Raw genomic sequence first — 27,529 nt, 5'->3', positions numbered from 1 at the left:
TTTTATTCTCTTAGTCCGTGGGAGCTTGAGAATCAAGTATTTTTAAGAATGTTGAGTTAAAATATGAGACAGCCTTGTCTAGAGGTAGTATTTTTAGACAGGTCCAATTTACTGCTTTTAGAGAGTTTGAAAAGGTAGTTGGGTTGAACTTTTTTCGGTCACGGATAGTAATGATGTTGTGGGTCCGTTGAAGGATAGTGGGAAGTCGGTGTGTAAAAGTGGGTAGGTGATCACCTAGAGGGTCGGGAATGATGCCGCTGTTGGTGAAATAGTGGGGATGAGAAACTAGAATCCAGTCCAGTATGCTCCCATTTGAGGGTTTTGGCGGGGTAAGTGGGTAAGTTGACTAGTTGAGAGAAATTGTAGAGGTTGATATTGGTGGTGTTTGCAGGAGCCTGGATAAGGGCCCAGTTAATGTTTACATCACCAAGGATTATGGTTTCGTTACTAATGTTGCTGGAAAGCCAACAGAGTATAAGTTCAAGTGTAGAGATATTATCCCCTGGTGGGATATAGAGGGAAGCTATATATATGTGCTTGTGATTATTGATCTGTAGTAGAGTAAGGAGAAGTTCAGCATTGTTAAATTGTGGGATAGGTTTGTTGTAGGGTGTAACTACTAGGGAGGCGGAATATATGAGAGCAACTCCAACTCCTTTCCTTGGTGAGATCTATGAGCTGGGCTCATCTTTCCACCAATTAGAATGTTCTATTTTTTTCAAGTAGCTTGTTTGAGGACTACCAAACTCCGTACTGCATGCAATAACAAATCATATGAGGGAGGTGTAAAGTGGCAAAAAGATCCAGCTACACTAACTAGACACACTCTTTAGACTTAAACAGGCTATGGAATATAGTTTTCTAAATCTGGCAGATGTACACTAGTTAAAATTTAAACTGATGCCTGTCAACATCCCTAGATCTATGATGATGGTGCCATTTTTTAATGATTTAACTATTTCTTTAGTAATCATGAATTATATCCCTATTGGCAATTCTCATGACGTTACACATACTGGGTGCTGCAAAGAGCACTTTTGCCTAACATCAAAGAGTGAAATAATACTAATTTCATGAACTTTAGTTGTACTTTAACTTAGGAATGGGGTCCATTCCTGTCATGGTATTAGAAACCCAAAAGACTTGGAGAAATTAAAAATGACAGTAAAGGTGAGGTTGACATTGCTGTGTCCTTCACCTTGACTTCTGACCTGTTACTTAACTACTTTTCCCCCATTGAGCTACACATGGATATAATGCCTTTAATTTGCTTATTATTATCTTAAGTGGAAGAGTGTTGAACATCTTTGGAAGGTCAGGATAAGAGTTGCTGTTCATCTTCAACGAATACCACAAAATTCAAACAGCAAGATCTCTCAATCCTTAACAAACACATGCTGTTTCATTTCAAACAGTGAACCTTTTCAAAAATTAAACAAGATAACTTAGTTCTGTGACCATCTCCATGATTTTACAAAAAATATTGGTCAAGCAACGCAGGACTAAAATTGCCTGCGTTTGGTGTGACACCCGGTGACTCTTTGTTAATCAGTACTACTACAGCCTATCAGCACAGGCCAGGAACAGGACCATATACTAACATTTAAGCATGAATGAAATATTATTTTATTATGTATACGTAACCACTACATTTGATCATACAAAGTACGAGCTTTTAATCTTACTAGTAACAACGGCTACTATACATTTAGTTATATGAGGCATGTCTCACCTGGTCTCTGTAGCATTTTGCTATAGGCCTTTGTTAATTGCGAAGTCTGTTTAATGTTATTTTTTCCCGCAGGTACATTCACTATTTATTGCAGCTGAATAACAGTTTCACCGTTTACTGGAAAGTTACATTCATATTCTTTCTTTTTTGCTTTTTTGATTTAATTAAAAATACTTTAGTGTGTTCAACATCTGAGATCAATCTGGGTTCATTGCAACATCTGAAGATTCTAATAAGAAAAATAAGTTTATGTACTTGGTCTAGACTTGAATTTGTGACTATGACCAGTGCTGAAAGCTTAGGCATACCTTTTTCCCCTATTGTACATATTACCAATTTTGCAATTTATCAATTTTATTTTTTGCTAAATTTACTGGCGTATTTATGCCTTCCCAATGTGGAACAGGGGCCAAGGAGAGGGAGGCGGTCACTTCACCGAGTAGAATGCCAGCTTCTTCCTCAGAAAGCCATCCATCAAAGCCTAGAAGTCTTGGCTAAAGAGAACTCACTTCTGAAAATGAGAGTCCAGAAGACTGTAACTGAGCCAGTCCTTCAAAATATAGAAATTAACATTAGAGGGCACAGGATTCCTAATGAAAGCCCAGCTGGTCTCTGATCTCCACACAAAACAGTATTACAAAACCTCAGAAACATTCAAATGCAAAGCATATTTGAAAGTAAGAGATCACACACACGACTTACATATGTAACTCTGAAACTGCACTAACTACGAGAAAAGGGGAAATTCCTAAGATAGCACAGTCTTGGTCTTTAGTGCAACATCTCATATTTGCGCAGCAGTGATAGACAACAATCATAGCTCTCGACCTCTTAGTACAAAAAATATGTACAAAGCCTAAAATTATGGGATACAAAGATCCAAAAATAGGGACAGATTTTAAAAATTGCTCTTATAAACTTATGGTAACACGCATTTTCTGAACGACATTAAGTCTGAAACTCAAATGTGTGTCATTATTTATTGACTTAAATCCTCAACGACTTCAGAAAACCGTAAGTTTTATGAGTAACAGACCAAAAATAAGAGGCACAAATATTGACAGTTGAGAGGCATGACAACAATAGAACTGATCATTGCTGGAGTGAAGTTGGGTCCCTGAGGATAAGACAGAATACGTATCTACATCACAGTTTCCACTGGAAAAGTCTAGGAAGGATAGCAGTTTATGACACAGTTTGAGTTTACCCTTGTCATAAAGATGATGGTATCACGATCTGTGTTAATGATAAAAAGGTATAACTATGGGTGAGTGGGGGAATAGAAAAGCCTAGGTCTTTCCTCTGATACCCAAGTTACTGTCATCCCTGGATAGCTTTTGTATTTGTTCCAAGCTGCAAAATTTAAAGTCAACTAATTATAGTGAGTAAAACACACTGGAGGCAGAGTTTTTAAGTTCAGTGTACTTTACTTAAAGTTACAAATAGCCATATGGAAACAAACATTTTTGGCAAGAAACTCCAGCAAAATGCTTAAACAGTCTTTAGTAAATTCCAAGTGTCTTCTCCCCTGGGTGTTCAGGTATCATTCCTGGTACTCTACAGTCATGTTTCATTTAGCAAAACATTCAGCTGGCAACCATCAACTGTCTTTATTCCTGGAAAATTCTTCCTCTGTAGTGGGAGGCAACTATCTCGTACACATAATATTCACTGTCCACCAAGAGGCAACCGTCTCTTTCAGATAATGCTTCCTATCCACTGATAGGCAACTGCCTCTAACATGTTAGGTTACAGCCTCTCTTTTTTACAACATTATAGCAGGTGATTCCAAATAGTAGCCAAATTCCAGTTCAGGGCAGGCCCATGCCACAATGAGAGCATCAGAAAGCTGTCCAAGCCAGCACAAAAGGATATCAAGGGATGCTTGCTCTAGCACCTACTATAGTAATGAGATTGTGTCTTTTTGCAAGAGGACTGGAGAGGGAGTGGGGGAATGGTCTCTTCAGAGAGGAGAGGGTCAGTTTCTTCTTCAGGAAGCCACCTATCGAAGTCTAGAAGTCATGGCCACAGATAACTCACTTCACAAGATTTATTGATTTATTTATTTATTTTACATTTGTTAACCGGGAAATTCCGACTGGACCAGGTCCATTTTCAGCGGAGGCCCGGGGAGAAAAGCTCCAACATCAAGTTATACAAATACAGTACATCCAGCATAATACACAAAACAGGTTACATCATGTATGCAGAGCATAGTAATATAACAAGAATTAATAAAAACACTCCAGGTAATTGTTATAGATCATGGGTAAAAAGACAATGTCAGTCATACTTTGGTAAGAAAAGAAAATATATCAAGTAAGATTCTACAGTTAAAAGTACCCTTTCAGATGACCAAGCCTACAGGGGATCAGAGCTCCAGCATGTGATCAGAGAGGAATTTGGGAGTTAATAGTAGTATGGGTAGGGTTATGTGATACAAGGCATAACCATGTACTAAGAAGGTGCGATTTGAGGAGTTTTGAATATGGATGTGGAGGGCAGTGGACACAGATAGGGGAAGAGAGTTCCAATTTCTGGCAACGGTGTGGGAGTAGGCGCTTTCCCTGCATTATTGTTAGCCTTGGTGATGGAGAGGAGAGATTTTTCACTGGATCTTAAGTATCGGTTTGTAGTATAGATAGTAAGTGGGTTGGATAATGAGGGATTTTTTTCAGGATATTTGAGAATATTGTAGGCTGTGCCCAGCTGGTGATAGTTAAGTAGCTGTGGTAGCTCAAGCCATTTTAGTTCTTTTAGTGCAGCACAGTGATGGGTTCTATAGGTTGAGTTAGTAGCAAACTTGGCTATTTTATTGTAGCATGATTCTAGTTTGTCTAGGTCACATTGTCTGATTTGGGTAAAGATTGGTGCTGCGTATAATAGAGTTGAGAGGAGGTGGCTTTGTGCAAGAGTGACTCTTTTTTGTGAGAGAAAGGACTTATGCCTGTATAGGGAGCCTATTTTTTGTGTACTAGTTTTATGGTATGTGAGATGTGAACATCAAAGTGGAGATTATTGTCTATTTCAATGCCCAGAAGTTTGGTGTGGTTAGAAGGGGAGATGGTGGTGCCGTCATTAGAGGTTATGGTAAAGGAGAGGTTTTTTTATCTATTAGGGTAAATAGTAGCAGTTTTGTCTTTTGGGATTTAGAATTAGTTGGATCCCAGATATCCATTTTTCTACTGAGATAAAGGTATCTTGAGTGAGTGTCGTAGGGTGGTGAGAGATGAGGTAGAGCAGATCAGAGATGAATCATCTGCATATTGTATGAGTGTGGCATGTTGTGTAGAGCATTTGAGGTTATTTGTGAAAATAGAGAACAACAGCGGGCCCAGTATAGAACCCTGTGGGACACCTATGGTGGCTGGAAGTTGTGTAGACAGAGTTCCTTTCCACTTGACTGATTGTTGCCTGTCAGACAAGTAGCTTCTGAACCAGGCTATAGTAGAGGTGAAGGATAATGATGTTAGTGAGTCTAGTAGAATGGAGTGGAGACCATATCAAATGCTTTTGAGAGGTCTAGGAAAATGGCTGATACATATTTGTTATCATTCCTGTGAAGGTTTATATAATTAGTGAAAGATAAAAGGGCTGTGGTAGTGCTGTGATGTGGACGGAAACCGTGTTGTGTGGTAGATAGTAGATTGTGTGTGTTAAGAAATGTCATCACTTGCAAGTGGATGCATTTCTCAAGAATTTTGGATAAGGGGCAAAAGGATGGCAATAGGTCGGTGGTTGGAGAATTCATAAGAATTACCTCCTTTATGGAGAGGAATGATGCGAGATACTTTCCAGAGTTTGGGTATGTAGGATTCTAGTATGGAGCGGTTGACAAGGATGGAGACAGGATATGATAAGGAGTCACTAGCCATTTTTAGGTATGCAGCAGGTATGTTATCAGCTGCTAGTGTGGTTGGCTTTAGTTTTAGGAGGAGTTTTTGATAGTTGAGGTGGGCACTGGTGATAGGCTGAAAGAGGGGGTGGTGTGGAATAGGGTATGTTGTGACTGAGGTAGAATGTTTTTGGTTATTTGACTGGACAGGGCCAAGATGGATTTAGTAAAATGGTTATTAAATTGAGAAGCTGTGTCTAGGGTATTGTTAGTAGAGATGGGTGCTGGGGTTGTGGTTTTGCCTGACTTTAGTAGGGAGTTAATGGCATGCCAAATTTTTGTGGACTATATGAATTTTATTTAGGACACAGGTTTTAACTTTGTTAGTTAGATTTGAATTGTATTATTATTATTATTTTAAGTATAGGTAAGCTTGGTTGATAGCCAATTTTAAAGGCAGGCTGTTCATAATTCTTTTGCAAGTAATAAAACCTTGCTTGTATTTAGCAGAATGTGGAAAGTTATGAAGGATAGCAACAATCATTACTACCACAACTGCATTTAGAGTAAAGATTTACCAGCACACTTGCTTATTTAGTTTTACATTTTTAAATTTACGTATTTGTATAATTACATTTAAATTTACAAATTGAATATGTTGTATTCAATTAATGTAACAAGTTAGATTTATGATTTATAGTATTAATTTAAACAAACTTGTATAAACTTGCAACCTATAGTGTTACACTTGTAGTACTAGCACTTTAAAAGATCAATGGTATGCCATTTATGCTAATTGCAAGCACATGCATTGATTTAAAAACTGCTTTGTATGGAAAAACTTTTGTCTGAGGAAGTCCCACTATTACGTGGAACGAAAAACGCGTTAGCGTTTCACAGTATTTGGTTCTTTCTTTATTTTTTACTCTTGTCAGTATCTAAGTGGTCTTGGAAAATAAACTTTAAGCCTTTTTGAACTGTTCCAAAGGCTCCGTTTTGTTCAGCCGGTTTTACCAGTTTGCTTCATTTCCTGGTTCGTAGAAGTGCTTTGGCGTGATGAATTTGTGACTATGACCAGTGCTGAAAGCTTAGGCATACCTTTTTCCCCTATTGTACATATTACCAATTTTGCAATTTATCAATTTTATTTTTTGCTAAATTTACTGGCGTATTTATGCCTTCCCAATGTGGAACAGGAACAGGGGCCAAGGAGAGGGAGGCGGTCACTTCACCGAGTAGAATGCCAGCTTCTTCCTCAGAAAGCCATCCATCAAAGCCTAGAAGTCTTGGCTAAAGAGAACTCACTTCTGAAAATGAGTGTCCAGAAGACTGTAACTGAGCCAGTCCTTCAAAATATAGAAATTAACATTAGAGGGCACAGGATTCCTAATGAAAGCCCAGCTGGTCTCTGATCTCCACACAAAACAGTATTACAAAACCTCAGAAACATTCAAATGCAAAGCATATTTGAAAGTAAGAGATCACACACACGACTTACATATGTAACTCTGAAACTGCACTAACTACGAGAAAAGGGGAAATTCCTAAGATAGCACAGTCTTGGTCTTTAGTGCAACATCTCATATTTGCGCAGCAGTGATAGACAACAATCATAGCTCTCGACCTCTTAGGACAAAAAATATGTACAAAGCCTAAATTTATGGGATACAAAGATCCAAAAATAGGGACAGATTTTAAAAATTGCTCTTATAAACTGATGGTAACACGCATTTTCTGAACGACATTAAGTCTGAAACTCAAATGTGTGTCATTATTTATTGACTTAAATCCTCAACGACTTCAGAAAACCGTAAGTTTTATGAGTAACAGACCAAAAATAAGAGGCACAAATCTTGACAGTTGAGAGGCATGACAACAATAGAACTGATCATTGCTGGAGTGAAGTTGGGTCCCTGAGGATAAGACAGAATACATATCTACATCACAGTTTCCACTGGAAAAGTCTAGGAAGGATAGCAGTTTATGACACAGTTTGAGTTTACCCTTGTCATAAAGATGATGGTATCACGATCTGTGTTAATTATAAAAAGGTATAACTATGGGTGAGTGGGGGAATAGAAAAGCCTAGGTCTTTCCTGTGATACCCAAGTTACTGTCATCCCTGACTAGCTTTTGTATTTGTTCCAAGCTGCAAAATTTAAAGTCAACTAATTATAGTGAGTAAAACACACTGGAGGCAGAGTTTTTAAGTTCAGTGTACTTTACTTAAAGTTACAAATAGCCATATGGAAACATTTTTGGCAAGAAACTCCAGCAAAATGCTTAAACAGTCTTTAGTAAATTCCAAGTGTCTTCTCCCCTGGGTGTTCAGGTATCATTCCTGGTACTCTACAGTCATGTTTCATTTAGCAAAACATTCAGCTGGCAACCATCAACTGTCTTTATTCCTGGAAAATTCTTCCTCTGTAGTGGGAGGCAACTATCTCATACACATAATATTCACTGTCCACCAAGAGGCAACCGTCTCTTTCAGGTAATGCTTCCTATCCACTGATAGGCAACTGCCTCTAACATGTTAGGTTACAGCCTCTCTTTTTTACAACATTATAGCAGGTGATTCCAAATAGTAGCCAAATTCCAGTTCAGGGCAGGCCCATGCCACAATGAGAGCATCAGAAAGCTGTCCAAGCCAGCACAAAAGGATATCAAGGGATGCTTGCTCTAGCACCTACTATAGTAATGAGATTGTGTCTTTTTGCAAGAGGACTGGAGAGGGAGTGGGGGAATGGTCTCTTCAGAGAGGAGAGGGTCAGTTTCTTCTTCAGGAAGCCACCTATCGAAGTCTAGAAGTCATGGCCACAGATAACTCACTTCACAAGATGGAGTCCAGAATAGTGAAAATGAGCCAGGCCTCAAGGAAAGAACCATCAGCCATGCTATTCTGTGCAGGTACATGCACAAACCAGTAGCATTAACCAGATGGTTTGTATAATCTGGATTACAGCAGGATACATGGAAGTTCAGCTTAATGGCCTCAGACATTGACTACAAAAGGTCCTCTTTCAGCCCAGAATACAGGAGGCTCTCAAAATTGCCAGTAATAATTCCAACAGAAAGGACTGGAATTGACACAGATAAGAAGCAACTTTGAGGGACATAAGCTCCACTGTGACAGAGGAGTATACCCTCTTGTTATACCTGTCAAAAGCTTTAGATAGGCTGTAAAGTTCTACAACCCACGGAGACCACACAGGACTTTAAAAGTGTAGAGAGTAATTCACTGTAATGGACCAGGAGTTCTACCATGCATCTACCCTCTTGTGGTCTTTGAGGTTACAGAGACAGAGTGAGGTTGCCTCGGGCCTCCAAGACAAGATCCTTAAAGGTTGACTTGTGGAAGAGGGGTTAAGTAGCGAGTCCAAAGCATATTGAATCAGGAAAGATGAAGACAAAACATGCTAGATTTCAGTACTTTTAGGAAACCTCCAAACAAGAGACCAAACAAGGAAGGTCATGATGAGTGGAACAATTTACTGCTCTTGCCTAACTCGAAGACAAGTAACTCAAAACCTCGAGCTTCCAACAGAAGCTGCACATCTTTCAACAGCAGCAAGCATGGGATCACATATATACTACTGCAACTGCAAGCATGTGACAGGCATAGATTGGCTGACTGGAATACCAAGACCCACATGTGACCATACAAAGCAGAGGCAGTACATAAAAGGAAGTGCTCTGTGTCGAGCTGGGTGCTGGCATCACAATGAAGTCCTTGCGTGTGACATCCCGCACACTAAGGACTCAGATTCTCATCAAGAATCAGACAAGGGTTTGATGTCTTGTTCTTGGGTTATAAATCAAGGAAAGGGTTAACACAAATGGTCCTGTTCACATAGGATGACCAACTCTGCTGAGTCTCAGAAAGTGGGTCCAGAAGAAGAATAAGCCACCGCGACCCACAGCAAGGAGAATTTGTGAGCTACTGACAATGGACAGGGTGCCCCCCAAGATCAGGCTGGACAATTCCAGGCAAAAGCGATTAACTGGGTGAACAGTGAAAGCATGTCTGAAACTACCATCGATGGTTGAAGATGGGAATGGAGTAGATGCTACAGGGCATGTCTCTACCAAACCTTTATTTTGCCCATGCCACAGAAAACTGAAACATTCTCAGTTCGCTGCTAACTGATGGCAAGTCCTATCCTTGCAATAACTGGAAATGCTTCACAAAATATGGCTATACTTCATCTTGTCTTCCAGTTCTCATTTTTTGTAAGGAAGCTCTGGCATCCTCCTCAGGCAAAGAAACAAGCACTTCCCAGTCCCGTGAAAAACTTATTTCTGCTGTCTATTGCAAGATTTGTATACATTTCACCTGCTAGGAGATACTCCAAAGAAAAGGGCAAATAAAGACAGGAGCTTTCATCAAGGATAGCAATGTACTGTGACATCAGCAAAAAAGAACTGGCATGTGTGTTGCAAGGACACTTATTTGGTCAATGAGCCATGCCACAGCATGTGCATCCACCCCTAAACAAGAAGCCTCTGAAAAAATATGCTGAATTCTGAATGGTGGAAAGGATGAACCCAGCACAAGCCCCCAACAAAGACCGACCTTGATGTTAGATCTAAGATAAGCCTGATTTTTCTAGGTTTTGGAACTACAAAAATCAATGAGCAGTACCATCAGTCAAAATGCTCATTTGGGAGATGGTGGACTTTACTCTTTTGAATAAAAGCCTTAGACTCAAGATCACACTCAGCTCTTTGCTATACAAAAATGTTAAAGACTATAAACAGTGACATGGTTCCTTTCCTAAACTCCAGAGAATGCTTTGACAACTGGCCTACTACTTCTTTGCCTGTAACAATTGTTAATAGACAGTAATAAACTGTCCCAGTCTTCCTCTTCAGGAAATGCTATTTGGTGAGAACTGATTTTGGTGCATCTATTTCTCTCCCTCTGGAGTTCAAATTCTGAGGTGCATTTGTCAAAGGTGTCATATCATTGCTGGTTATTGATGCTGGCATTGCCTCCTCTGGGCTGATGATATCCACAGTGCCCAGAAAAAGGCACAATGCCAAGTCAAATGATGGCTTCCTGGACAATATACTCAAAGAACAAAGTCTTCAAGAAGTAATGTCCATAAAGTTAGGCTTGAAATCCTCTCCAAAGTTGGTCAAGTGAAGCCTGCAGTGTCCCTGCAAACAACTCTCTGATGCCGCTGATCTGCTTACCACAATAATAATACTGTAACTGGTCCAAACTAAATCTGACACAACTGACTTGTACAGAAAATATTCACCAAAAAATATCCCAGGGGTAAGAGATCCTGAGGTCTCCGGATAAGCCATTTCAGCAATCATCTCTGAAACATAAACAGAATGATTGGGTTGTTTATGTTCTGTAATAAATAAAGTGGGCTAGACTCAAATTTCTGGAACAGCCTGCCAAATAGTTTATAGATTTACAAGCAAGAGATAAGGTTCAAAAACTGCAGTCTTGCTCGGATGCATTGAATTGGAAGGGGGGATTATACTAACTCTTTATTGTTAGAGAAAAAGTCAGTGACTTCTGGCAGAGAATACATCCTGCTCTCATTCTTTGGTAAAGAAAAAAGGATATCTAGATGGCTCTAAGTAGCTATCACATTATGGCAACCTTATATCAGAGGAAGCATAATTAAAGGTGCTAGCTTTGCATTTTGGAGATGATTTCTAAATAGAACACTCATGGACTGTGTGACGACGGTGTCCTGGCCCAGCAATCAAGGAGCCTCAATCCTCACCACTAACACCAGGGAGGTTGTCTCTGAGAAGAGAGAAAAGGATAACTAATATATGCAGTAAAGTACAATTTCCCTTAAGTGCATACAGAGATCACAGTCAGTCTGGGGCTGGTTGCTCCCTTGCTCACCAGGTCCCCAATAAGACTCCCCAGTGGCACAGCTATAGGGTCCAGGTCTCAGCCTAACTGGGCAAGTTAAAACCTCCAGTACCCTCTCTGTCCAACCAGGGCTTCGTGCCCCTAGCAAATAGCTGACACAGCACACACACACTTTCAGATAAGTATTTATACAACTTCACAGACACTCCTGGGAAAGGCTGACACAAATTCTCCAACTGTGCCCCTTTACCCAGACTATATGGTAGTAATTACTGCCACCACCCAGTTAATAATATCAGCTACTAAAAGGCCCTTAACAGGGTGTCCAATTATTACTGTGCAATATTATTATCCAAAGGTAATGTGACTATACAGTCTAAGGCTTATCAGAGTGGCTTATTACAATAAACTCTATAAATATGCAATGTACGCTAGAGCTCATCTCTACACAAATCAGCCACAGGTAGAAAGTTTTAAAAATATTTAATAATAAATAATTAAAACACAAGACAAAACGACTACACCACAGAGATATCTAAGAGTTCAGAGATCACACACAACCTTAAAATAATACAGTAGGACAGGTCTGATTTCAAAGAAAAATACCTAATTAATCTTTACTAGCTTCAACTATTCCTACCAGAAATCACAGTGCTAAAACTTACATGTGAGCACAAGGCAGAGTGCTGGTAAGTTTCATGTCCAAAGTCAAAATGCTTTGTAGTCTTTCGTGTGAAACAGTATTTAAACATTACTAACAAACATGTCTCTAAGGCCTTCCCAAAATTACATCATTTTTGACACTTAGGTTTTCCTATTATTCATATTGCTTCATCTTAACACCTGGTCTGAGTTCTCAGGCCACAAACTGCATTATTTAGCAATCTAACACCTCCTCAGAAACTTACAACAATACAAGACATTTCACATGTATATGCTAGCAGAAACCAGAGCAATAAAGCACCTTCCACATCTAAATTCCAGTCATAAACTTTAGCCTTAAAACAATGGGCATGAAATCTTCATCCAGCCGCCCTGGAGCCGCGAATTCTAACATTAAAGAGATTCATAAGATCTTTTCAACTTAAAAAAACACATTTGAAATACTTGGCTTGGTTTTCCTTACAGCAGATGGCAATGTTGCAATAATCTTGAAGTTCACATTTTACACTGTTTTCTTACACTCAAGAAACATGCCTGTATTTTAAATTTATTTACAAATGCCAGAATTATATATCAAATTCTATTTGACTAGGCTGGCAGCCTTCGTCCATCTCTCCCCAATCGGCACGTCTCTCATCCCCCCTCCCCGGGGAACTCAAGCAAGTTTTTCAAGTTCCCCTTGAGAAACGTCGCTTGAGAGTGTCAGGTCTATCTGGGTGTACCTCACCCCATTCCCTGTCTTGAGAGCTCATCTGCATTGGCATTGCTACTCCCACTGCGGTGCTGCACTGACATATCATATGCTTGCAACCCTAGACTCCATCTTAGCAACTTGGCATTTTGCTGACTGGCTCTGTTTAACCATGTTAGAGGGCTGTGATCTGTCATCACAGTGAATTGTCTTCCATACAGATAAGGCTGAAGTTTTTGTAGTGCCCACACTATGGCTAGACATTCCTTTTCTATCGCTGCATAGCATTCCTCCCTGGGTTGGAGCCTATGACTGAGAAAAACCACTGGGTGCTCTTCTCCCTCTGAAGAAATCTGGCTAAGTACAACCCCCACCCCATAGTTTGAAGAATCCACCTGCACAACAATGTCTTTGCTGTAGTCTGGACTGGCTACCACAGGAGATCATCCCAAAGCTTCCTTAAGCTTCTGAAATGCCTGCTCGCATGCTGGGGTCCACACAACCTTATCGGGCCTGTTCTTCCTTTTCAGGTCTGTGAGGGGAGCAGCTATGGTACTATAATTGGGAACAAACTTTCTGTAGTACCCTGTTGTCCCCAAGAATGCCCTCACCTGCTTTTTGGTAACAGGTGCAGGCCATGCCTGAATAGCTTCCACTTTGGCAGGTTCTAGCCTTATCTTACCACTCCCCACTCTATGTCCTAGGTAGGAGACCTCTTGCCATACCCACCTGACATTTGCTTGGCTTAATAGTCAATCCTGCCCTCTGTAGTCTGCACAGCACCTCCCTGACATGCTGATGGTGCTATTGCCAGGAATGGCTGTAGATGGCAATATCATCCATGTAAGCAAGGGCAAACCCTCCTTCTCCTGCTAAGATATGATCTACCAGTCTCTGGAAAGCTGCTGGGGCATTCTACATCCCAAAGGGCATCTTTGTGAACTCATATAAGCCAAAAGGAGTCACAAAGGCCGACTTCTCCCTAGCACTGGGAGTCAAGGGCACCTGCCAGCAACCCTTGGTAAGATCAATGGTTGTAAGATACTTAAGCCCCACCCAGCTGCTCTAGGGCCTCATCTGTCCTAGGCATGGGGTAAGCATCTGCCTCTGTGTGACTATTTAATTTCCTGTAATCCACACACAAATTGGTGCTGCCATCTTTCTTTGGCACCAGTACCACTGGTGAGGCCCAGAGACTATTGGACTCTTGAATCACCCCTAGGTCCAACATCTCCTGTACCTCTTCCTTCAAAGCCTGTTTGACTCTCTCAGGCACCCTATAAGGGGCCTGCCTGATGGGCCTTTGGGGTCCTGTATCCACCTGGTGCTGCACCAGGTGGGTGCTCCTTGGTTTCACGGTGAACATGCCCCCAAACTCCTGCTCGGATTTCTCAAACCTGAGTATGAGATAGCTGCTGGGACATTGCTACCCCTTCCACCAAGGTGTCAGCCGAGTCTCACTGGGGAGATCAGTCACATGATCTCTCTCAGACTCCTCCTGCAATCCACTGCAAATGCTCAGCAAAAAGGCCTCCCTATCATGGTAAGGCTTCATTATGTTAACATGGCACAATTTGTGTCCCTGCCATCTGCCTAGCACTCCCACCATGTAGTTAACATCACTTACCTTTCTTACCACCTTGTAGAGTCCCTCCCAAGCTGCCTGCAACTTGTTGTGTCTGACAGGAATGAGAACCATCACCTGCTGCCCTACAGCATACTCTCTAGCTCAAGCATTCCTGTCATACCACACCTTTTTCTGTTGTTGGGCTTCTGCCAGGTTCTCCTGGGTCAGGCCCATGAGATCCCTGAGCCTTGCCCTGAGGTTCAGGACATATGCCACAACAGACTCCTTGTGAGACTCACACTCACCTTCCCACTCATCTCGAATTAAATCTAGAGGTCCCCTCACCCTATTCCCATACAGCAACTCAAAGGGTGAAAAACCTGTGGATTCCTGGGGAACCTCTCTGTAAGCAAACAACAGATGGGGCAAATATTTGTCCCACTCCCTCTTAAACTGATCTGCAAATGCCCGTAGCATGGACTTGATTGTAGAGTTTAACCTCTCAACAAGACCATTAGTCTGGGGATGATAGGGGGTGGTCTTCATGTGCTTCACCCCACAGGACTTCCACAGACAAGCCAGCAGGCCTGACATGAAATTGGCACCTCTGTCAGACAGTATTTCCTTTGGGAAACCTACCCTGCTGAAAATCTCTAGCAAAACATTTGCCACCTTGTCTGCCTCAATGGAGGACAAAGCCACTGCCTCAGGGTAACATGTAGCATAATCTACAATCACTAGGATATACTTTTTCCCTGTGGAACTTGGGGTAGTCAGAGGACCCACAATATCCATATCTATCCTCAGAAATGGCTCCTCAAACACAGGCAAAGGCATCAAAGGAGCTCTCACTTTGTCTCCTGCCTTGCCTACCTTTTGGCACTGCTCACATCTCCTGCAGTACCCTGTTACATCTCTGGAAATTCCAGGCCAATAGAAGTTTTGCATAATACGCCTCTTTGTACGTTTTATGCCCATATGACCTAAAAAGGGAATATCATGGGATATGGCTAGAAGCGCCAGACGGTAAGCTTTAGGCACTACCAACTGCTGTACTCTCTCACCTTCCAGCCCTCCCTCAGGGGTCCACTCTCTGTACAGTAACCCTTTGTTCCAGTATACAGATTCCCCCTTCCCTTGAGAATCAGGTGCCTCACTAGCTGCCTGCCTCGGGCCTTACAATGTAGGGTCTGGGAGCTGAACCCGTCTCACGTCTCTCCTTGTAACCCTTCCCAGCTCCCCTTCCACAGGAAGTCTGGCATCCTCTGACAGCAGTGCCTCACTGTCAGCCTGGGTACTACTACTCACCTCTACCTTTGCAGTTACCCTGTCCAAGGGAACATCAGTATCCACAAGCAGCTGTGGATCACATTCAGTCTCACTCCACAAGCAGCTGTGGATCACATTCAGTCCCACTCCCTGAAGTAACCACCTCAGCAGTCCTGGCTGCAAGTATGCAGTCTGTCTGGGTCTCCCCCAGGCTACCAGACCCACATGTTTCTCTCCTAGCCTCACTGCATGTAACTGCATAAGTACATAGTACTGCCTCATCCAAATCCTTCCCTCTCACGAAATCTGCAGGATGGTAGTTCCATACCACTGTTGTCTCAAGACAACCTACTATTGGCATTTTGTCTTTCCCATTTACTGGCTCCCTCACCTTTGGTTCCCCACCTTGCCTCCGTGGATATCTGTATGCCCCATGGCCCCACTGGTTGCATTCAAAACATTTAACCCTAGCTCCTGGACATGTACCTGGACTAGTGGCTTCCCATGCTACTGGCGGATTCTGCTGGGGCAGTCTGTGCTGCCCACCATGGGTTCCTTTAGACCCATGAGCAGTACTGGGGGTCCCTTTCCTGTGCAGGGCTACCCTTCTTGCTAGGTATACTCCTCTGAAGTAGCACACTGTCTATCAGCTAATCAGATCCTCATGTCCTCAGGCAAAGTGTTAAGGGCTTGTTCCCTTACCAAAAGGTCTGCCAGCCCTTCAAAAGTGGTGACCTGACATCCACTCACCCAGCTATGAAAATAAGTGCTCAGTTCAACAACATATTCACATACATTTTCATCTGCCTTGCGTCTATGCTCACAAAACTTTTTCCTATACATTTCAGGTGTTAGCTTAAAACATTCTAATAAATGTCTTTTTACAGCAGTATAATCAAAATAGTCAGTGTCATGCATTTTTGCTAAAGAAGTTACAGCTTTACCATGGAGTAAGGGGGTCAGGAACCATACCCAGAGCCTTTGGTCAACTTCATACTGTTTACATACCCGTTCAAACATATGAATGAAGCTATCAAAATTATCCCCCTCTTTAAACTGCGGAAGAAATTTACTGACCTTTTGGGCTTCTGGGATCCGGTTACTCCCTCCCCATTACCTCCATGACTCTGGCAAAGAGTCAGCATTTCCCTCTCATGCCTCCTCTGCCGTTCATTTTCCTTAGCTTGTAGACTCCTCATTTTCTCGGCTGCTTCTAGTTCCATATGCCTGGCCTCCAACTAAAGTCTCTTTAGCTCCAGCTGGATTTTTAAGTCCACTGCAGAAAGGATGAGCTGTTCATTCTCTGAAGATATTGTATCTCCACTGTCAATCTGATTGTCCTCCAGGCTGCTGTTTTCTGATGCAGCTGTAACCAAGGCTGCAATCAGGTCTGCTTTAGTCAGGTTTCCATGTACCAGTCCCCTAGCCTGGCACATCTCCGCCAGCTGGCTCCTTGTCAGCTTTCCATACTCTTCTGCTGACATGCTGCCTGCTCACCCTGACTAACACTAAGCTAACAAAAGAAATAAAACAATTGTGATCTGAACTCTGAGTATACACTGTGTGGCTGTTTTAGAGTACAAAACACTTTTAGAGATCACTGTACATAAGCTACAGGAATTTGCTCTACCCACACCACTAGAAGACAATTAGTATGTGAAGTAGATTCCACCACTGCCAAACACTTGTGACGACTGTGCCCTGGCCCAGCAATCAAGGAGCCTCAATCCTCACCACTAATACCACGGAGGTAGTCTCCGAGAAGAGAGGAAAGGATAACTAATACACACAGTAAAGTACAATTTCCCTTAAGTGCACGCAGAGATCACAGTCAGTCTGGGGCTGGTTGCTCCCTTGCTCACCAGGTCCCCAATAAGACTCCCCACTGGCACAGCTATAGGGTCCAGGTCTCAGCCTAACTGGGCAAGCTAAAACCTCCAGTAACCTCTCTGTCCAACCAGTGCTTCGTGTCCCTGCCAAGTAGCTGACACAACACATGCACACTTTGAGATAAGTATTTATACAACTTCACAGACACTCCTTGGAAAGGCTGACACAGATTCTCCAACTGTGTCCCTTTACCCAGACTATACAGTAGTAATTACTGCCGCCACCCAGTTATTAATATCAACTATTAAAATGCCCTCAAAAGGGTGTCCAATTATTTCTGTGCAATATTATATTATCCACTGGTAATGTGACTATACAGTCTAAGGCTTACCACAGTGGCCTATTATAATAAACTCTATAAATATGCAATGTACTCTAGAGCTTATCTCTGCACAAATCAGCCACAGGTAGAAGGTTTTAAAAATATTTAATAATAAGTAATTAAAACTCAAGACAAAATTACTACACCACAGAGATATCTAAGAGTTCAGAGATCTCACACAAACTTAAAATAATACAGTAGGACAGGTCTGATTTCAAAGAAAAATATCTAATTAATCTTTACTAGCTTAAACTATTCCTACCAGAAATCACAGTACTACAACGTACATGTGAGCACAAGGCAGAGTGTTGGTAAGGCGGATGTCCAAAGTCAAAATTCTTTCTAGTCCCGTGTGAAATAGTATGTAAACATTACTAACAAACATGTCTCTAAGGCCCTCCCAAAATTACATCATTTTTGACACTTGGGTCTTCCCAGTATTCATATTGCGTCATCTTAACACCTGGCCGGAGTTCTTAGGCCACAAACTGCATTATTTAGCAATCTAACACCTCCTCAGAAACTTACAACAATACAAGACATTTCACATGTATATGCTAGCAGAAACCAGAGAAATAAAGCACCTTCCAAATCTAAATTCTAGTCATAAACTTTAGCCTTAAAACAATGGACATGAAATCTTCATCCAGCCTCCTTGGGGCCAGATTCTAACATTAAAGAGAATCATAAGATCTTTTCAAATTAAAAAGACACATTTGAAATACTTGGCTTGGTTTTCCTTACAGCAGATGGCAATGTTGTAACAATCTTGAAGTTCACATTTTACAATGTTTTCTTACACTCAAGAAACATACCTGTATTTTACATTTATTGACAAATGCCAGAATTATATATCAAATTTTATTTGACTAGGCTGGCAGCCTTCGCCCATCTCTCCCCAATTGTCACAGACTGCATTACACGGAGCAGTGCCCACCATCTGGCATTCTGTCCCCCCAGCCAGGTTTTCAAGCCCAACTTCTAAAATTCATAACTTATGACAACCTACTATCCCCTACACAGCATGACTTCTTCTCACATCATAGTACTACAACAGCCCTTCTTAGTTTCATTACCAACCTAACCTGTCATCTGCAATATTCCTTGACCTGTTAAACGCATCTGACACAGTCTTTCCATAGCAGGTTGATTCAAAAACTTGCTTTATTGGGGACTGGATACATCACCACTGTCCTAGTAAAAAAAGTTACCTGTCTATTAGATCACAGGCTGTAAAATGTCAAAATACTTTCTTTTCCTTTCTTCCTGTCTCAGTAGGGGTACCACAAGGATCTTTTGTCAGAACCCTACTCTTTAACATAATCAGTAATGACCTACATGCAGCCAGTAAATGTCACCATTGTGCAGTACTGCACATAACTCGACACTCATCTGCATAGCTAGACGTCTGTATGAGCTTTAAAAGCTAACACCAAAATCTTTCCACTGAAGCCTGGCTGTCCAACTCCAAATTGTTCCTGAAAACAAAACAAAATCTAAAGTAATCCCATTTACTCCCAAACAGCTCTCTAACCAGAAAACAATCTTCAACCTAAGCTCTTCAAATTACACAAAAAAAAAAAAGAACTAGTATTCAATACGAAGTTGTTAGGAGTTACCAGTGGTACACAACTAAAAGTTGACTACCATATAAAACGATCAGTTACAAAAATCCAACAGTTTAAACTCATGATACAGGATATCTCCTTATTTAACAAAGTCTGCAAGAAGACACATGGCCCAACCTTCCTACATCCGTCAGTCCTGTATGCCACTCCAATACTCATTAACCTACAAGCCTCACAATCTACCCTCCATGAGCAATACTGTAATAAAGCCACAAAAGTTGTCACCACTTACCTTATAAAGTACAACAGTGACTTGCTCTTTAAATACTTTCATGGCTAGAATTGCCACACTGCTTATCCTTCTTATAACTACTGACCACACACAAACTGATCTACAAACCTGACCAACGCCCAGTCCTAACCAACATTCAATGTTAGTCTCCAAATAGACAGTTTTGCTCCACTAACTACTACTCCATATAACCTAATCTAATAATTCAGATGGTGACTCCATGTGTTCCTACTACTTTTCTAGACTATGGAACTCTTTGCATCTACTATTTCCACAAAATGACAACAACATTTTCAAACTTAAACACTTACTGGATATATGGCTCTGCTCTTGTTCCACACCAAGCTACCATTACACTGCCTTCTCCTTTCCAGACAGCTTTTCTTCACTCTTCTCTCCTCACTCACATGATATTTTATAAAACTGTTACATTTAACTCATTGTAGGTCTTCCTTCAGTCTATTTCTCCTTTCTCTTTTTGTACTCTTAGGCATGCTCCATGCTCACAATACTTCCAGCCTAATTCGGATTCTCCTTTTCCCTCTTCAGAAGCACTACTATCTCGCCATCTGTTCTTTCCCTAATTTTTTTCACTCCACTTTGCCTTTTTTCTCTTTCCCAAATCCACTTACTCTAACTCCTCTAGACTTAAAGACTCTTCTCTCCTAAAGGGAGGGCTAGTGGGTGAAGTAATACAGCAGCAGGTAGTGCCCAGACCCTAATATATGGCACTTCTAGCCATAGCCCATGACATTCCTTTTGTAGGGCATATGGGTATAAATAGTACTAAGAGATGTATTATGCAGAAATTCTATTGGCCTGAGAATGCAACTGACTTAACAGGGTACTGCAGAACCTGTTAGCAGTGCCAAAAAGTAGGCAAGGTAGGAGACAAGGTCAAAGCTCCTTTGATTCCTTTCCCTGTGATTGAGGAGCCATTTCAGAGGGTAGCTATGAATATTGTGGGGCCCCTGAGTAACCCAAGTTCCACAAGGAAGAAATATATCCTAGTCATAATAGAGTATGCTACTAGATACCCTGAGGCAGTGGCTCTGTTCTCTATCAAGGCAGAGAAGGTGGCAAATGTTTTACTAGATATTTTCTGCAGGGTAAGTTTCCCCAAGAGAAATACTGACCGACAGAGGTGCCAATGTCATGTCAGACCTGCTGGCTTGTCTGTGGGAGTGCTGTGAGGTGAAGAAACTAAACACCCCCCCCCCCAGACTAACAGTCTTGTGGAAAGGTTAAACTCTACACTAAAGACCATGGTAAGGGCATTTACAGACCAGTTTAAGAGAGACAAATATTTGCCCCATCTGCTGTTTGCATAAAGAGAGGTACCCCAGGAATCCACAGGTTTTTCACCCTTTGAGTTGCTGTAGGGGCATAGGGTGAGAGGACCCTTGGATATAATTAGTGATGAGTGGGAGGGTGAGTGTGAATCCCACAAGGAGTCTGTTGTGGTATACGTCCTAAACCTCAGGACAAGGCTTAGGAAATCATGGGCGTGGCCCAGGAGAACTTAGCAGGAGCCCAAAAGCAGAAAAAGGTCTGGTATGACAGGAATGCTCAAGCCCGAATGTATGCTGTGGAACAGCAGGTTATGGTGCTCATTCCTGTCAGACACAACAAGCTACAGGCAGCTTGGGAAGGACCCTTCAAGTTGGTAAGGAAGGTCAGTGATGCTAACTACATGGTAAAACTGCTAGTTAGGAGACAGGGGCACAAACTGTACCATGTTAACTTGATGAAGCCCTTACCATGACAGGGAGGCCCTTGTGCTGAGTATTTGCAGTGGGGGCAGGAGTCATCTGAGGATCTGGTGACTGATCTCCTCAGTGAGGTACAAACTGATATCTCAGTGGAAGGGGTAGCAATGTCTCAGCAGCTATCCCCTATCCAGGTTTAAGAAATTTGAGCAGTAGCTATCCCCTATCCAGGTTTAAGAAATCCGAGCAGTGTTACAGGAGTTTGGGGACATGTTTACTGGTGAAACATAGGTGCACCCACCTGGTGCAGCATCATGTGGATACAGGACCCCAAAGACCTATCAAGCAGGCCCCTTACAGGGTGTCTGAGCTAGTCAGACAGACTCTGAAGGGGGAGATACAGGAAATGTTGGAACTGGGAGTAATCCAGAAGTCCAGCAGTCCTTGTGCCTCCCCAGTGGTGCTGCTACCAAAGAAAGATGGCAACACCAAGTTCTGATTAGACTACAGAAAACTAAACAGTCACACAGAGTCAGATGCTTATCCCATGCCTAAGACGGATGAAGCCTTAGAGCAGCTGGGTGTGACTAAGTATCTGACCACTACTGATCTGACCAACTACTACTGGCAGGTGCCCTTGACTCTCACCACAAGAGACAGGCCAGCCTTTGTGACTCTTTTCGGATTATATGAGTTAAAAAAAAAAAGCCCTTTAGGATGAAAAATGCCTCAGCGACCTTCCAGAGGCTAGTAGATCATATCTTAGCAGAAGCGGAGATTGTACCCTTGCTTACTTGGATGATACTGCCATCTACAGCCATTCCTGGCAAGAGCACCTTCAGCATGTCAGAGAGGCCCTGGGCAGATTGCAAATGGTAGGGCTGACCATTAAGCCCAATAAGTGTCAGGTGGGTATGGCAGAGGTCTCCTACCTGGGACATAGAGTGGGGAGTGGTAAGATCAGGCCAGAACCTGCCAAACTGGAAGCTATTCAGGCATGGCCTGCCCCTGTTACCAAAAAAGCATGTCAGGACATTCTTAGGAGACAGCAGGGTACTATAGAAAGTTCATTCCCAGTTACAGTACAATAGCTGCTCCCCTCACAGACCTGATGAGGGACAGCAGGCCAGATAAGGTTGTGTGGACCACAGCCTGTGAGCAGGCATTCCAAAAGCTTAAAGGGGCTTTGGGAAGACCACCCCATGTTAATTAGTCCAGACTACAGCAAATAATTAGTTGTGCAAGTGGATGCTTCAATCCATGGGGTGGAGGCTGTATGCAGCCAGGTCTCCTCACAGGGAAAAGAGCACCCTGTTGTATATCTCAGCCAAAGACTCCAATCCAAGGAGGAATGTTATGCAGCTGTAGAAAAAGAATGTCTAGCCATAATATGATCACTGCAAAAATGTCAGCCCTATCTGTATGGAAGGAAATCACTGTGGTTAAAGACCACAATCCCTTAACATAGCTAGAGTAAGCCAGCCAGCAAAATGCCAAGTTATTAAGGTGAAGCCTAGGGCTGCAGGCATATAACATGACAGTGCAGCAATTTGGTGGGGTTAGCAATGCCAACGTGGATGGGCTGTACAGACAGGGTATTGTTCTCAGACAGCCCCATTTCTCTCAAGCACCATTTCTACATGGTCACTTGAAAAACTAGCTTGAATCTTCAAAGGAGGAGAAATGCAATGCGTGAGGTAGTGCTGACAGTGCTAGAGGGAGCAGGGCAGTGCATGTGTAACATATGCAGCCTAGCTAGCTAGAGTTTTGTGAAGAATTACATACCATTTGAATATCAAACTGATTTGTACAGATGCTTGTGTTAAAGGTGTATAAGTTGCCTGTGTTAAAATGCATCAACAGTGGGTCCTGTTGGACAGAAAAGGAATATATTTATATCAGACTATACTGCTGTAACTGAAAAATGTACATATTTTAACAAAGGATACTGGAAGGGAAGGGGGTTAACCTCAGCCTAGCTAACCTTAAGAAACATAGCTTGAAATTAAATAACTATAAAGATTCCATGTCACAGGTCTGAGTGCAGTCAGAGATGCAATGACTGTGAAAAGCCTTTCTGCAGGAAGGGTAGAAGTGTTGGAAATGTTTTACAGCTTCCAGATGCTGCATTAAGCCTCAGTAAAGTTCTGTGTGTGCATTGTGAAATATCTGTGCCAGAATCTGGCTAAAGTTTCTAGTAAGGGGGTAGTGTGAGATCCACAGAGTCAGGTGACCAGATGTGATATCATTCTGTAGCCAGCACTGAAACTGTATTTAGATACTAGTGAGAGATGTGTCAGTAGCACTGAGCACTCTGTAATTGGAACTGATAACAAAGACACTCATCCATTTCATCTTGCTTTGCTTTCACAAGTAAGTAGGGAACAGTAATTCTTCAGTCAGTTAGAAAATACAGTGAGAACAGCAAAATATTTTTTTGTATCGGTATGAGTCTTTCCATCTGTGTTGTTTTTTTATATTCCTGTGAGTTGAAACTCTGGTGTTTACTGTAACTAGATATTCAGCATTTTCATTTTTTTTAATATTTATTACTAAATACATCTAAACCTTTCACTGTGGCTGGTCTTTTATAAAATATTTTAACCTTTGAGAGTACTTGCATTTAATTATTGGCACTGTGGGAGCATGCTCCTGAAAGTCTTGTTGCTTGGTTAACATTACCATTTGTATAAGTAGTAATTTTACTAAGTAAATGAGTACCCTGGTAAGAGACAAAGTAGCTGGCCTTGGGGGTATTCTGGTAGCAGTGTTATCTACCTTACAATCTGTGTGGAGGTGGCATAGTGGGTAAATTTGTGCCAGCCTTTCCCAGGTGTGTTTGTGTGTGTGAAAATCAAATCTCAAAGAGGGTGCATGTCAGCTACTTTGAACAGGGACACGCAGCACTAATTTCACACAGACAGTGCTGGAAGACTTGGCTTGGAACACCCAGCTAAGGACTCATTTCTGAGGTGGTCAGTGTGGAGTCTTATTTGAGGCCTGGAGAGGAAGTCCAGCCCCAGGACTGGAGTGTGCATTCCCTGTCTGCTCTTTAAGCATATTGTGCTGGGCGAAGAGAGCTGCATCTGAAAATACTGTGTGTGCCTATTTTTCTGTTAAACTGAACATTCCCCAGTGGTGTCAGTTGTGAGGCTTGAGGCTACTTGATCACTAGCCCAGGGGAGGAACGTCATATAAACCGTGATCTTTTGTCACAATTTTGTTTCCCCACTTCATAACTTTTTTTTTTTTCATAATAAAATGTTTCCAAATGTAATCACTTCATTTTGTTTGCAGGGTAGGTCACAGTTATGATAAAACTCTGAAATACTGATAACTGTAGATGCACACAGGCACAGATTAAGCAGTAGTAAAACTGCATCCATTACATAGACAGAATTAAAAACATTAATTAAAAAATACATAAATCTGTTAAAAGACACTTTCTTCACTGCTACCCTAAATGTATTTCAAAGACAATTAAACAATGAAATGAAACAGGAAAAGTGTATGACATTAACAAAGATGCTCCTCACATAGTGTCAGAGAATATATACACAAATGGTCCAGATATACTACACCAATAAATACAAAATGCCGTGGTTCTCACCAAAAACAAGTAGTTGGATGTTCTACAGTTCCCACCAGAAACAAGTAAATGGATGTTCTACACTACAGAATGAAAAGCATGCCTGAAAGGTACAGAAACCCATCCTAAATAAGTACTAAAAGTATAGCTCATTAGTTGGAAAGCTATGTATATTAAATGAGACAATAAAACTAGTCTGCAAAAAATTAGGCTAGTCTTTCCAATACATGTGCTGCTTTAGCTTATGTGCTCCACTGGTTTCAAGACAGCTCTCAGTTACTTCCTTCAGATATTCCAAAATATTCACACTGAGATAAAACAGATTCAAAGTTTTATGCCTCTGTCCTCCATCCACAGTTGTATAGGGGAACCACATTCACTATATCACAAACTTCAAACTCCTTAAGCTCCTTCTATAATTTGTTTAATAAAAACAGAAATCAGTATTATGCCTTTTTTGAAGTCAAGAGGTATGTTTTCGGAAACAGGACATAGCATGTATTAAACATAGAACTGTAAATGATGGTACTAGGGCAAACAATAAAACTACTGCATCCCCTTTCTCCAATACTGCAGAAGCAAATTATCTACTAGGAAAGACAATGACAGCATATAAAACTGCCTACAGTTATGCAGAAGACAGCTGTATTAATAAAAAAGGTCTACTATGGCCCTTCAATGTGATAAGCAAGTGATAAATGAAAAACAAATGTCCAATCATAAACAGCAACTCAGAATGTGAACTCCATAAGTAGTTAATTAGGGTTTGTGGTAAGCTACGCTAAGCTACAAGGCACAGTAGCAGAGACAACACTCCTTTACTCTGCGTAGCCAATAGCGTCAAAAAATCAGTACACATCAGCTGCATTTTAATCTTTATTCATGTAGCTTTAACTTTATGAGGAAAGACTGGGTCAGACAGATGACAATCTCACTGTGCAAAGAGTTTGATTTGCAACTTAGCACTGCAAATACTCTCTCATAAATATCTGCTTAGGCCCCTAATTTGCTAAGTACAAACATGCTGCAGCAAGTAACAAGCTCTTTGTGCTTACCTTCTAGAATATTTTGAACTCCTGTCAACTATTATTCCTTGCACTTAAATGCTACAACCCTTTAATCTTAAGTGCAAGGTTTTCTGAAATCGACCCAAAATCACTGGATACATTTTAAATGAGTGGTAATCCATAGGCAATACTGTGAGGTAAGCATGATAGTAGCAATGTCAAGCACTAAACTGGCAGTTATAAACAGAATACAAGTGTGGTAAATTTTCAGTCAGGTTCTAAACAAAAAACAATTATATTCACATTTTAATACAGTGAGGAATTCGTAATGCATCATGATTAACACAATTCCTCTTTGTCACACTGACTCTAACAAAAAACATCATCAAACTAACATGTTCTGTCCACTTGTTCCAGCAAATCCACAAGCAGCAAGAACAGAATATGTTTTGACTCAGAAACACCCCCCCCCAACACACACACACACACACACTGTTACTCACAAAGACAGCATCACTTTTAAATATGAACCTGGTTGTGTGAGCTGATGGGCAACTGTCTCAGTCAAAGCAGACTGAATGTCATCATAAATGCTCAGCTCTCTCAGACTGTTATGGACCCACTCTATTCAGTTAAGATATCATCTTTGATTCTCACATCTTTGCCCCCTTCTCACTTGAACAAGTAACACAGCCACTTCAGGTGAGCCCAGTCAGGACCCAGCTTCACCTACATTCTGCTCTTGTAAAACCACCCACATGACCTAAAAGAGTCGCAGAAAGGGGAGGCTGCAATCTTATCTATCAGCAAGTAAAGGTGAATCAGCAGTTGACTAGTCAGTGTGGTGGATTTAATGGCTCCTCTCCGTCTTTATTAACTTAACCTGCAGATTACCTGTTAGTGCTTGTCATCTTTGCCATCTAGAAGCCCCTTAGTTACACCGTGCATAACCACTACAGCTCAGATTCAGACTCCATACAAAATAGAAAAGCAGCAGATCTATTCATCATCAAGGTCGTCTGTTCATCTGATCTCCACTTATACAAGCCATAGTGACGTATATTACCAAAGGCTTCCTTGCTGCTCACTGAGTGCTAAATAGACTGTGCTCTAGCTGGTCAAGTTCAGCTCTTAGGATGAACTCTCCAACTGTAATTTAATCATAAGAAATCACTGCTGCTGCAATGTCTAAGTGTGCCCCAGCAATGATCCCTTTTTTTTTTTTTTTTGAAGATTTCTCCCTACTTCATGTTTGTGCAGCTGTGGAGCTGGTATATACAATTTGGAAGAGGGTGCATTCCCCTTGCAAAACAATGTTTACATTTAATTTTTTGGGGGGTTGGATTCCCAACCAGTTGCCTACAGTGAGATAGTTCCTCACTAATCTAAAATTTAATAAATCATATTGGAAACATTAAATACGGACATTGGTCAAATGCACTTTTAACCAATTGAAGATTATGTTACTGGAGACCTCAGGATACATTTATTACTGGTCTCTGTCCATGAAGACTTTGCTGTCTTTAGGCCTATTAGAATGGAAGCAC

At 41.5% G+C, this 27,529-nt stretch overlaps 1 protein-coding gene across 1 annotated transcript in view; it reads right to left on the bottom strand.

Moving 5' to 3' along the window:
• Window positions 1-27,529, bottom strand: part of MSH3 (mutS homolog 3) — a 3,764,176-nt gene that overhangs the window by 2,902,785 nt on the left and 833,862 nt on the right. The gene's annotated exons all lie outside the window — the stretch shown is intronic.

The sequence above is a fragment of the Protopterus annectens genome, chromosome 2.part2 (genome assembly GCF_019279795.1).
Source record: "Protopterus annectens isolate FY-2018-M chromosome 2.part2, PAN1.0, whole genome shotgun sequence".
Classification (NCBI taxonomy): Eukaryota; Metazoa; Chordata; order Ceratodontiformes; family Protopteridae; genus Protopterus; species Protopterus annectens.
The sequence above is the reverse complement of the archived record's forward strand: the minus strand, read 5'-3'. Positions and strand labels throughout refer to the sequence as shown.